The sequence below is a fragment of the Pinus tabuliformis genome, chromosome 7, assembly GCF_031772625.1.
Source record: "Pinus tabuliformis cultivar Carrire ecotype Pingquan chromosome 7, CPIR1, whole genome shotgun sequence".
NCBI classification, from domain to species: Eukaryota; Viridiplantae; Streptophyta; class Pinopsida; order Pinales; family Pinaceae; genus Pinus; species Pinus tabuliformis.
This window is the reverse complement of record NC_142293.1, coordinates 608,882,123-608,895,868: the sequence shown is the minus strand read 5'-3', so window position 1 is coordinate 608,895,868 and position 13,746 is coordinate 608,882,123. Positions and strand designations below refer to the sequence as shown.

The 13,746-nt window shown below is 32.9% G+C and overlaps 1 pseudogene; it reads left to right on the top strand.

Annotated features, from left to right (window-relative positions):
• The first annotated feature begins 12,099 nt into the window (after positions 1-12,099).
• On the top strand, positions 12,100-13,021 carry LOC149248906 (calcineurin B-like protein 3 pseudogene; annotated as a pseudogene).
• Positions 13,022-13,746: the final 725 nt, after the last annotated feature.

Sequence of the window (13,746 nt, the reverse complement as noted above, 5' to 3'; positions counted from 1 at the left end):
AAAGAATTTCATTCATTTAAAGCTACAAAACGATGGCTTCTAATGCTATCAGGAGAATCACCATTAAATGCTCATGTTGTCTAGTTTATTTTCCTGTGCTTATGTACATATGAACATAATATTTTATGCTGAAATTTATCCTCAACATTTCATCTGTTTATTCTAATTAGTTTTCGTTAAGCTATCTTTGGAGGTGTTGAAAGAATTAAGGTGAAATTTAATTAGTGGATTCAATGAAACTTGTTGGCAATTTAATGATAACTATTTATCAGTAAATTGCAATCTTGTTTTTCTTTAACTGTTATTGTGTTTAATGAACTTCTTTTTTAACATAATATCAAACTTATTATTGAATTCATTCATGATTGGATTTAAGTATATATTATGGTTGTTTTAATAACTACCTATTCAAATTATTCCATTGCATATTTGTTTGAAATGTTTGCAAACCATATGGATTATTTCTATGATTTTCAAGCTTAATCATAGACCCAATCTCAGCCCTTATCTCTTCTATTTACCTTTCTCTTGATTGGGAAAATGATCTATATTCTATCCTAATCGAGATAAATTAAATTTATTTTATTATTTGCCTCTTAGATTAGTTAATTTATATTTGCATTTAGAACATTTTTAACAAATTCTCCTTAAGTAGGAGAAAAACCTAACATAACTTTGTTGAACCCTTGTTTTAGCAAAAGATTACATTCTTCAAACAAAAGCAAAAAGATAATTCCTTCTCTTCAATAGCTTGATAACAATAATTAACAAATTCATAACAATAATTAACAAGACACATAGCAAATAAAAGATTATATATATATATATATATATATATATATATATATATATATATATATATATATTATAAAATTATATATATATTTTTATAAAAAACATTGAACTAGAGCATTTGTGCTTCAACCTCAACTCCATAATTACTTCATTAATATAATCACAATTCTACCCTATTATATGCATGCCTTCTCGTTATCAAAGTGAATTAAATCATAAAAATTATACATTATATTTATTATTAAATTTTAGCATTAATTTCCCACTTCATGATTACTTCATTAATGTAATCACAATTCTACCTTATTATATGTATGTCTTCTCGTTGTCAAATCATAAAAATTATAATCACAATTCTACCCTATTATATGCATGCCTTCTCGTTGTCAAAGTGAATTAAATCATAAAAATTATCCATTATATTTATTAAATAAATTTTAGCATTAATTTCCCACTTCATGATTACTTCATTAATGTAATCACAATTCTACCTTATTATATGTATGCCTTCTCGTTGTCGAAATGAATTAAATCATTGAAATTATACATTATATTTATTACTAAATTTTAGCATGCTTTTCCCTTGCAAGTTTTTGATGGGTCTATTCTTCTGGAAAATACGTTGACTTTTATAGGTTTTTGAGAAGTTTGGAGTTCATTGAAGAGAAATTTGGAGAGACATAATTTTAACATGTTTTTCCCCTTGCAGGTTTTTGATGGGTCTATTCTTCTAGATAATACGTTGACTTTTATAGGCTTTTGAGAGGTTTTGAGTTTATTGAAGAGAAATTTGGAGAGATATTTTCTATCTTGATTAAATTGTGAGATATTTATGGAATTCCTATTCATAAAATCAATAAAAATTAAAAATTAAAAGTCAAAGCATTTTTATGTCATAACAAGTATTTGATGATCACTTGGATTTCAGAATATCTTCAAATCTATAATTTAAATAAAAACTTAAAGATAAAAACTTATAATAAATCCTTATCGTATATTAATAAATAATTTAACAATGGGCACTCAATTTTTTTGTAACCATAATTTCATAGCTTCTATTGTAACCATAAATTTATAGGGTAGATATATTTTTCGCAAAGGAACATTCACTCATATATAATGTATCAAAGTCTATCCATCATAAATTCATAGCGTAGATATATTTTTCTGAAAGAAAGTGTTGGACACCTAATCCTCTATGGGTTGGTGTAGAATGTGAACAACCATGAGCATCCAAGAGACCTTGGGATGTGGAACCCAACAGTCACACAAATGTACAATACATGCATATCCTTGTCAATAATAGATACACACTCATGTTTATCATTCATCTTTTGTGTTTGTCATGTATGTGTCTTAACATGGTATGAGAGTGGGTGTTTTCCTGCCCTACTTCATTTTGAGCCACTTGTTTTGTGGCCTCTCTGTGCATGTCAGTTATGCATTTCATGAATGTTTTCTTAGTTAAACTCTACCTATGATCTCTTCCATGTAACTGCCATTTTCTCTGCTCCTGCAAACCAATAGAAGAAGTGTGATATTTCTCCATTACTCATTCAAACATTAGCTCTGTATTTTAGTTGTGTGTTAATTCCAAGTCCATCCTAAGAAATGCGTTGAAGCCTCGCCGACTGTAACGCTGATTGTAACGTTCTTCCATTGAAATTGAAATGGTTGCTTGACCATAATCACACACATGTGGAAGCCTCATTGATTTCTTTGTTGCTCAAACCACTCGACATGTGTGCCTCTGTCTCACAACTGTTCCGCAGGTTTGCCCCTCTCTAGAAACTATTGCAGAGGCGCGACTATGTCTTGCAATGACTCCATAATTGTGACTATGTTTTGCAATATTCTGTCTTGCGACTGCCGCACAATGGGTATGTCGCTAGTTATGTGAGGCAACTGCTCCACAGGCACAATTGTGTTTGCATCGAATACCCATATCAATCCCACTCCTGATTTTTACAATGCGTTGAATAATATTCTGCTCACAATACATTGAATCTGCTCCTCCCTTTTGGTTATGTTTTCTATCCTTCACTGCACGACAATGCTCTGGCACAATCCCTTCGATTTGTAGATCCTCATTTCTTAGACGGATCTTCAGATATTTTAGCAGTCTTCTTAAAATGGACAAAAAATGTTCAGCTTGTCTAATATTCCTAGGTAGAAGAGGATTAACAATCCATGTGTCTGAGATAGGAAAATCTGAGCGTTGAGCTAATCCCTCCACAATCCTATTATATTCTGCTTGTAGTCTGTTTTCATCTAATGCCTTGAACCTTATTCTCAACAATTTTCATCATGTTTGTAATGTTTTGGGTGGCTGCAATAAGTGTTTGGTGATTCATCTTGTTGAAGCTGAGTGAATCAATGCATGTCTAGTCAATACATATAATGCATAACGTGGCCTGACAACTCTCCTCCTCTCGACTTCGCTCTATAAATCCAGTGGTATCCAGTTTTATATCTAATTACCCAGTTGCTCAATACATATGCTCGTTTGGTGGCACAATGCTCATGGGTCCATGACTATTGTGGATTACTACTCTCCTCCCCTCTGTTTCTTGTATAACATATACCACATAGCTAATACCACACAATTAATACGAGTGGTATCCCACCATACCAATTATACCACACAATCATACATTGAAGCGGAAGCGTGGTGGCCCATGCGTAGTGGAAGTGTGTGAAAACTGCCATTCGTGGCTCTCCATACATTTTGAAAGGCCATGAATGAGTGAATAGAATTGGTTGTTTTGTTCTATACTCTTGTGTTGACCATCAAAAGGACATATAGAATTGGATGGTGTGTTAGACTGAGGATGGTGTAGGACTGGCATTCGAGCTTAGCCAGGTTTATCTCATCGGTGGAGCTGAGATTGATGGGCGCATATACACAACAGGAGGAAATTGGGGAATATGGTTGTAAACCAAGGCCTACCACTCAAGGGTAGTTGTAGAGACCACTGCAGATTTGGGAGCTTCTGGTGTCATACATATAGTTTGTGGGACTGTAAAGGTAGGAGGAAAGAGAGTAGTTGAGGATGGTGTGTTGGTGACTTCATATTTTTTGTTGAAGGTTGAGGTATGTACATGTGCATTGGTCATTGTATATGGTGTGTTAAATTATTATGGTTTGGTTATGGTGGGTATGAAAACCTTCATGCTCCTTATATGGCATTGATTAATATATATATTTATGTTATTTCATATGTGTTGAGTGTGAAGCATGTATGGTTAATATGTAATGGAATATGAAGCTTATATATGTTGAGGGATAAGTTGCCATTGCTTATCTATTGGAACAAATGGTGTTGGTTGAAATCTTGACATGAAACCAAACACAACTGAAATCGAGAGCCATCACTATTTTTGAAGACAATTGCAACCTGTTGTAAAATCCAATTGTAGTGACATTGTATTGCGAGTGAGTGTTGATTATTCTCTACAAGTTCATAGTTGTGATCAGTTTTAAGTGTAATTTTGACAATGAATAAAATAACCAGAATTGGTGAAATATTGGAGTTCTTAAAAACTATGATACATTCCTTTGATCATGGTACAGTAAGAATCAACAAATATTCTCTTGTTGACATTAGAACCTATTTACATAATGTACAAGAGAATATTGATTTTTTGCAGCTTGAGACAAAGCCATAGCAAGAGGAGTTACAACAGAAAAGACATCCTTCTGAACTTGTTCAGAACAATCCCTTATTTGACTTTGAAATAGGATCCTATCAACAACCAACAAGTCATCAAGTCAGTAATGTTGAGTTTGATCCCCATCAAGTGTCAATTTCAAGAGAAGTTTCACATAAAGATGCAGAAATTCAGTCTGCACTTCCCAATTCAGTCATCAGACCTTGGGAAGAGCTTGTCCACAACAAGAACAGAATTGGTCCTGGATATGACAAGGATTTTTCCTTTCATATTCCAAATTACTCAAAGCCCATTCAGTTTCAGAGTGTTGGATTCCTTCACGACAGTCCACATTCAGCTGTTCAAGATTCCACTCCTTCAGAGTCGCAGTCAAAAGTTGTTAAATGCCAACATTGTGACTGAGTTGTTCATCTAAAAAATCAATGTTTTGATCTTCATCCATGTAAGCACTGTCATAAAACCAGTCATTCTTCAAACAGATGCTTCAGAAAAAAAACTCTTGCAAGAACAAAGATTCATTTTGGATGGATTGGTTCTTGGAAATGGGCTTCAACAGCTAAGAAGATATTTCGCTCATACAACAGGATTTGTTCTCAAATATTGAAAAGTCTTGCAATTGAGATCTCTTCATCTTCTCACCTCGTATCTGACAGGGCGAAATGATGGTCATCTACAAGCTTCAAAGCTACATCAAGCAAGCCTAAGCCACAACCTGCCATATCGGATTTAGAGTTGTAGCCAGCGACAAATATGCCTCTGCGAATGTCTTCAATCAGTGATATCTCTTCAAAGAATTGGGGACACTTCCTCTAGCAGAAGACTTCAGCTTCTTTCCAGTTTTGTAAGAGTTCGAGGAATTTCATTAAGCATTCCAAAGTTGTTGGTCATACTTAAACCATCACAGGTTGAGACCTCCCTTTTTAGGTTGAGGATCTCCCTTTTATGCGGTGTGTGACCTCCCTTTATTGGTTGAAGGTTTCCCTCTTCAAAACATCAGGAGCACTTCCTCTAGCAGATGACCTGAGCTTCATGCCAGACTTAGAAGAGTTCTGGGAACTGCACTAGGCATTACAGTGTTGGTGGTCATCCTTAAACCACCTGCCTTATACCAACATTTCAGAGAGCAGATTCAGCCTAGTGCTGCCATGCATTTTTGCACATTTTGTATTACAACTCTCTTCTTGGAATCATACATAACCCTTTAGATTAAAGGGGGAATGTTGGACACCTAATCCTCTATGGGTTGGTGTAGAATGTGAACAGCCATGAGAGTCCAAGATACCTTGGGATGTGGAACCCAATGGACACACAAATGTACTATAAATGCATATCCTTGTCAATAATAGATACACACTGATGTTTATCATTCATCTTTTGTGTTTGCCATGTATGTGTCTTAACAAAAAAATTCACTCGTATTTAATGTATCAAAGTCGATCCATCACTTTTCAGGCTTTCCCCGAGATGTTATGCAAGCAAACTCATTGTTTTTGATATTTTGCAACCTATGCCCTCTCAAAGTTTATCCTAAATTGAAAGATTATAATACAGTGACCAAATATTATGATATGGTGACTACGGATGGAATTTGAGGATAATTTGCATGTTAAATACAATACTTTGTCAATGAAAGTGATATCAAATTTTATTGAAAGATTATAAAGATTATGATACAGTGACCAAAGTTTATGATATGGCGACTACAGATGGAATTTGAGGATAATCTGCATGTTAAATACCATACTATGTCAATGAAAGTGATATCAAATTTTAACAATAAAAGTAATCATAATTGAAATTTTTGGTTCATTTATTTTTAAAAAATATTATTTTATGATAATGATTTTATTATATTTGAAACTGTTTATAATTTAATAAAAAAATACGGGTATGGAGTATGTCTTAAAATTATTTCTTTATGGTTAATATCTCGTTTTTTTCAGATGTAAGGAAACAAGTTAATGACCCAAGACCCAGAGGCATATGGCAGGAGTGAAAGCTTGCCCTCTTATGAACCACCAACTAGTTATTCCAGGTGGCGTGGTTTTCCTTGAATAATGATGATGAGTGAGCTTGCATTCGAGGATAACATCCAGAGATGGTTGTCTTCACTGCGAGTTTGACAACTGAGTTATGATAGATTTTCCTACCCTATGGAAAAACTAATAAAAAATATTAACATTTAATTTTCACTAATAATAAGACAATTTTTAATATAATAAACAAAAAAAAATGTATATTTGTCATAATTTAATATAATATATATCTATATATATTAGTATTAAGAACTATTATACATAACTTTATTTTAAAATTTTAATTTTATAATAGGTTAAATTATATATATATATATATATATATATATATATATATATATTAAAAGTTTATATGTTAGTAATGTATTTTACAATTACTATTTTTATCTTTAAAAAGAGTATTGTTATAAAGATAAGAAATAAATATGTGTTTAAAAATTAAGACATGAAATGTACATTATTATAGAATGAAGTAGAACATTTTTTAGGCTTAAGAGAAAATATAGTGAATAGGAATTATTAATGTTCAATTTTATTTATATAATATTGGATTTTCTTTATTAGAGTAATTAATTTTTTTGTCAAGATTGTTTTTAAATTATTATTTTTGTTTTTATTTTCTTAGTTTTTTGTGAAATAAAAAGACTTTAGAATCTTTGAAGTTATCCAAATATTAGGAAAATTTAAAATCATATGTATCAAACTTTATGTAAATGAAAAGGTCATGAGATAGATAAGACTAAGTAAAGAAAATTATTTTCAATCCAGAAGAAGAACCAGAGGCAATTTTTTTGATGCATAATCATACATTATTTAATGAAACTAGATATTGAAATGTGGAAAAACAAATAACAATGAAAAATAATAATGCATTAATCTATAACTTAATTTACATTAAAAACACATTAGCACAATAATAAGATATTAGCAATACATTAATTTACACATTAATACATTCATGACATATTAATTGTACATTAACACATGTCAAATATGGTTAAAATGGTCAACCTTAGTTAGCATAGGTGTCATGGTGAACCACAATCACCATAGGCAACAAGGTAAACACTTACAATCTAAAGTCAACCATAGTCAACTTCATTGAGTGTTGTTGACTATGGTTGACTATTGTTAACATGGTCAACCATGACCAATGTGTGGGTCATGTTCAACCATAGTTAATTACGTGCATCATGTTTAACATGCCCATAATAAACCATAGGCATCATGTCCAACATACCCATAGGCATCATGCCCAACATACCCATAGGCATCATGCCCAACATGTGCATAGGCATCTGTAGTCAATAATGTCGACCATAGTCAACATAGGCATCACGTTCATGTTCAACATGTCCATGGTCAACCATATGCATCATGTCTAATATGCCCATAATAAACTATAAGCTCATGCCTATAATTAGCATAGGCATAGATATTACTATAGTCATTAAAGTGTGTAAATTTATATAATATATTTAATACTCAATATTAAATATAATTTTTTACTATTTAACCTGTTAATGTTTAATCTTTAATATAACTTATAACATTAATAATTTTCGTAACATAATCATTGTAATGTAACTTAGTAATATGAATTTGATATCACTTTAAGTTTATATTGTTCAAAATATGATTTCAATATTATTCTTAATGTTATAAAGATAAAAAAAAAGTTGTAATGTGATGAACAACAAACAATGTTGTAATATAATGAACAACAAACAATGTTGAGATGTGATGAACAACAAATAATGTCATAATTTGACAAAACAATGGCATCACGATGTGATGATAAAAAATAACATCACAACTTTATGAACAAGAAATGAACAAAAGTCAACATTGTAATCTGATGAACTAAAAATAACATTGTAATGTGAAGAACAATATCCATTGTCACAATCTGATGAACAAAAGTTGACTTGCAATGTAATTAACAAATATTGATGATCTAATGTGATACAAAAAAGTCAACATTACAATATGATAAACAAATATTAATGTCAAAATATGATGAAAAAAATATCAACATCACAATGTGTCAAACAAAAAGTGCATGTTATCAACTAAAATCAACATCACAATATGATGAAGAAAACTCATTATCACAATGTGATGAACAAAAACTGAGATTGAAATGTAACGAAAAAAAATGGCATCGCATGTGATGTGCAATAATTGAATTCATATTATAACAAATAATAACCAATGTCATAATGTAACAAACAAAAATCAGTATCGCAAGATGGAAAACAAAAATCAACATTGCATTGTGATGGATATCGAAAACATGCACTACCACATGAAAAACTCAATATCCTTGTTGGTCAATTATAGTCATCTTGGTTAACTATGCTCAACCATGTTTACCCACAGTTTACCATGACCAAACTTGGTCAACATGTTTATCCATGGTCATCCATAATCAACTATAGACAGCAAGGTCAACCAAGATGAACTTGGTCAAACAAGCCTACCAATGGATAACATAAGCAACATAATCAACCCCTGTCAAACTTGGTTAAGTGGTCTACATGATCAACCATGGTAAAGCACGATGAACCATAATTAATATGGTTAACCATATTAATATATAGTTAAACATTAACAACAATGTTAATCAATAGTAAACCATAGGTGACCATAGTCAACCATGGTCAAATAATCTTAGCCATGGTCAAACATGATCAACATGTTCAAACATAGGGAACAAGTTCAATGATAATGAACCATTATCAAACTAGCACAACTATAGTTAACCATGGTCACTATGACCATACATACTTTAGTTGGTCAAGTATGGTTAGTCATGACTGAACAATGTAAGCTTTGAAACAGGAACTGATACTGTTACCTGTTTCGTAGAGATAGCAAAAAAGTGACCTGATTTTGAAAAGGGGTGATGCAGAATGAGCATGTTTTTTTTAGAGCATAGTTTTTGGAAGGAATGTCATGGGAAGAATAGTTTTATGTACATTATGTTTTAGAATGGTAGTGTTTTTCATGCTGATTTTAAAAAGTGAGTATTCTGCATCACCCCCTTTTTTTAAAAGACCTATTTTTTGGCTTTAAATTTTCTAATGTATAGAATGTAAATAATTATTTTGTAAATTTGATCATTTTTGAAGTCATCGTTTTCTTCACATTTTCTTGTTTTTTATTTTAATTTTAACTTTTTTTTTAGTGAAGTTTTTATTGTTTTGCATTTTTAAATTAGGATGTCGATATTTAGAATTTTCAATATTCTACATATTTATACATCCTTAATTAATTTTTCAATCCACATGAAATAATTGTTTCTAAAAAATAATATTTTTTAACAATGGACATAAAAATAACCATTTTTAACATAAATATAACTAAAAAAATACACATTTTTGATAATTTTTTGCTAGAATCGACATGTCAAAATCACAATTTGTATATGATAATTTTAACTAAAAATGGTTAAATAATAGCTTTTTTTATGAATTTCATGTCAAAAAAATAATAATAATCACTTTTTTTTTTCAAAAAATAATGATTAACTTAAAATCAATGCGAAAATCACATATTACAAATATTGAACGAATAACAACCCTAATTGAGTGTTTATTCTTCTCATAAAATGTCAAAGTCAAAACATTGCAAAGCTTGATTTACAAGCATAACTTAAATTTAATCAACAATGTCACGTAATCCAAACTCTTCATCCTCTAGAGTTTCATCATTGTCTTCTTCCACAATATTTTCTGTTTCCTTTTTCTCATTTTCCTCTTCTAATGGGTCTTTGATGTCTGCGAATCTCCCAATGTATGTCTTTCCAAACATTCCATGTAATGGTGCTTGGGGTTCCTTTGCCTTTTTTGCCACTCGTGATTCACTAAAGTCCCCTTTCTTCAACCCAGTTTCTTGCATTGCATCTGGAAGAAATTGAAGAGCATTAATTCTTTGCTGAATGAAATTGCACTGTAATGGATCTTTCTCAATTGCAATGCAATTTCTTCCTTTTTGAAGGCAGCATGCTAGTGTTGTACCTAATTATCAAGCACAAAAGAAATAATGAAGTAAATTAGTACAATGACATATTAATTAAAAAAATAACATATTGAAATTCAATTCCATATAACAAAACTTACTTGAGATAGAAAATAAATCTAGAACCCAATCTCCTTCATTTGACTGTCGCAAAGACATGGCTAAATCGAGCTCCTAAATAACATTGGGTTACATTGTTTAAGTGCTCAAACAACTCGATCGAGTGCTTAAAAAGGGCTCAATTGAGCAATCATTTTTTCCACCCAAATGTGCCATCTGTTGCCAAAAAGTGTAACCCAGCTCCATGCTTTCACCCTTATAGATTGTGAATTTCTAACAATCTATATCCTAATTATTACTATTATCCAATTTTAAGGTCATAACCAAGCCAGACACCAAATTGGTGTATGAAACCCCCTTGTTTGTGGGATAAGAGACCCACCTCCATGCAACGATTTGATTATTGTCTACGAAGGATTACCTACTCTAACCCCTTCTAGTTTTTGAACCTATGACCTCTTAGGAGGAAACACATGCTCTTAACCATTAGGCACTTGACCTGAGATGCCTCATGTTTAACTCTAATGTTATAGGAGCATTTTCTCAAGAACTCTATCCAATAATTGGACCTCACACACTCTATTGACCTCTAATTTCAATTCTGTGGCATTTCAAAGTTTACCCTCCAAAACTCATTTAAGGCCATAAATCACACTTAATATTGGTTTACTATATTTGTGAAATTTCTAATTCTTTATAACTAATCATTTAGTTTGGGTTGTTGTTTCTAAAAGGGTATGGCCCAAAGCTTAATTATGTCCAATGTCACTTCATAATCTAATGATATGTAAGAAAGATCTCTTCCACTTGAATTAATAAGACAATAGAAACCTCACATACTCAAAACAAACATATTGAAAACCAATTTGATTCAATAGACCTAATCAAAACGAATAAAATCATTTTTCACATAAATGGCTTATTGAGATCAGTTTTTCATATTGTACAACTGTACATCGATTGTGAGGACAGGGTGGACCCACCTCATCGACCCACCAATAGTTGGGGGTCCAAGCCCTTATACAAAGTGTTTTACCTCGATCCAGTGTCGATGGCTATATATATACACGTGGCCTACCTCCTGCCCCCATTGGGTACTTACACACACCGACCATTCCATTGATATCTGGGTCAAGTTATACATGTACTGGGGTCATTTTAATTACATTGATTAATTTTAAAATGAATATATATCACTTTTCTTATGAACCCAAACGATTATTGATTCAAGGTTATAAGCAACCTGAGTCGAACGGTTTATGTTGAATTAATCCTGGGCCGAACTATTTACGACATTTTGCACTTATTAATTTGGCATTGTATAATTCGAGTGGGTGACTTCATTGGCCCATTTTAAAGGTGAATAAAAAAACAAAAGTTGCATCTTAAATATGATTCTCCGACTTCAAGACTATACATATATGTGTGTTAAAATGTATTATGTTGAATTAATCCTGGGCCGAACTATTTACGACAATTTGCACTTATTAATTTGGGCATTGTATAATTCGAGCGCACCGGATCCTTTGAAGCTTATCGTTTCCAAGGAACGGGCCGGTGTACGCTCTATGTCGTTAGGAGCGGAGTTGCTCGGGGTTTTCCTTTATCGGTATGGAGAGTGTTGTTGAGTTGAAAATATCATGTTGCAGTGCCTAGAGGGAATCAGCAAGTTGATAGATTGTTTTGTACAGTCGTTTGATATAAAAGTCTTCAAAAATGTCCAAGGACTGAAAGATCCCGAGACAATAGCAAGTGAAACAGTTTTAAGTGTTAGTGAAGTAGAAGCTCTGTATGAGCTGTTTAAGAAGATTAGCAGTGTTGTGATTGATGATGGTCTGATCAATAAGGAAGAGTTTCAACTAGCCTTATTCAAGACTAACAAGAAGGAGAGCCTTTTTGCAGACAGGGTGTTTGACTTGTTCGATACAAAGCGTAATGGCCTGTTAGGATTTGAAGAGTTTGCATGTGCTCTCTCAGTGTTTCATCCAAATGCTCCCATAGACGATAAAATAGAATTTTCCTTCCAACTTTATGACCTAAAGAAGAAAGGCTTTATTGGGAGAAAAGAGGTGAAACAAATGGTCGTAGCTACCCTTGCAGAATCTGGCATGAACCTTTCAGATGATGTAGTTGAAAGTATCATTGATAAGACATTCGAGGAGGCGGATACAAAACATGATGGGAAGATCGACAAGTATGAAGGGAGGAGTATCATTCTACGACATCCTTCTCTGTTAAAAAACATGACTCTTCCATATCTAAAGGATATCACAACATCGTTCCCAAGCTTTGTGTTTCACTCCCAGGTGGAGGATACATGATTATACTCCAGTGGTCATCTGGTAGCCGTAAATGCACAAAAATGTAGCATGTAGTGGTGTGCAGGGGTGTTCATTATCATTGCATATTTCTGTCTAAAGGTGCAAGAAATTTCTACAAATTCTCAATAATTGTTCTCAGTTCATCCTTACAGAAGCAACTTACAGAAAACACGTTGACTTTACATTTTAGCTTTTTCTTGTGTAAAACAGATTGGATGCCCAATAAGCACTGTTTGGGGCAATTCTGAGAATCGCCGGGTGGTGGGGCGACCACCGCCCCGCCACCAGTTGTGGTGGCGGGGTGGTGGTGGGGCGATTCTCAGAATCACCCCAAATGGTCGTAGCTACCCTTGCAAAATCTGGCATGAACCTTTCAGATGATGTAGTTGAAAGTATCATTGATAAGACATTCAAGGAGGCGGATACAAAACATGATGGGAAGATCGACAAGGATGAGTGGAGGAGTCTCGTTCTATGGCATCCTTCTTTGTTAAAAAACATGACTCTTCCATATCTAAAGGATATCACAACATCATTCCCAAGCTTTGTGTTTCACTCCTAGGTGGAGGATACATGATTATACTCCAGTGGTCATCTGGTAGCCATAAATGCACAAAAATGTAGCATGCAGTGGTGTGCAGGGGTGTTCATTATCATTGCATATTTATGGCTAAAGGTGCAAGAAAGTTCTGCAAATTCTCAATAATTGTTCTCAGTTCATCCTTACAGAAGAAACTTGCAGAAAACACGTTGACTTTACATTTTAGCTTTTTCTTGTGTAAAACAGATTGGATGCCCAGTAAGCACTGTTTGGGGCGATTCTGAGAATTTCCTGGTGG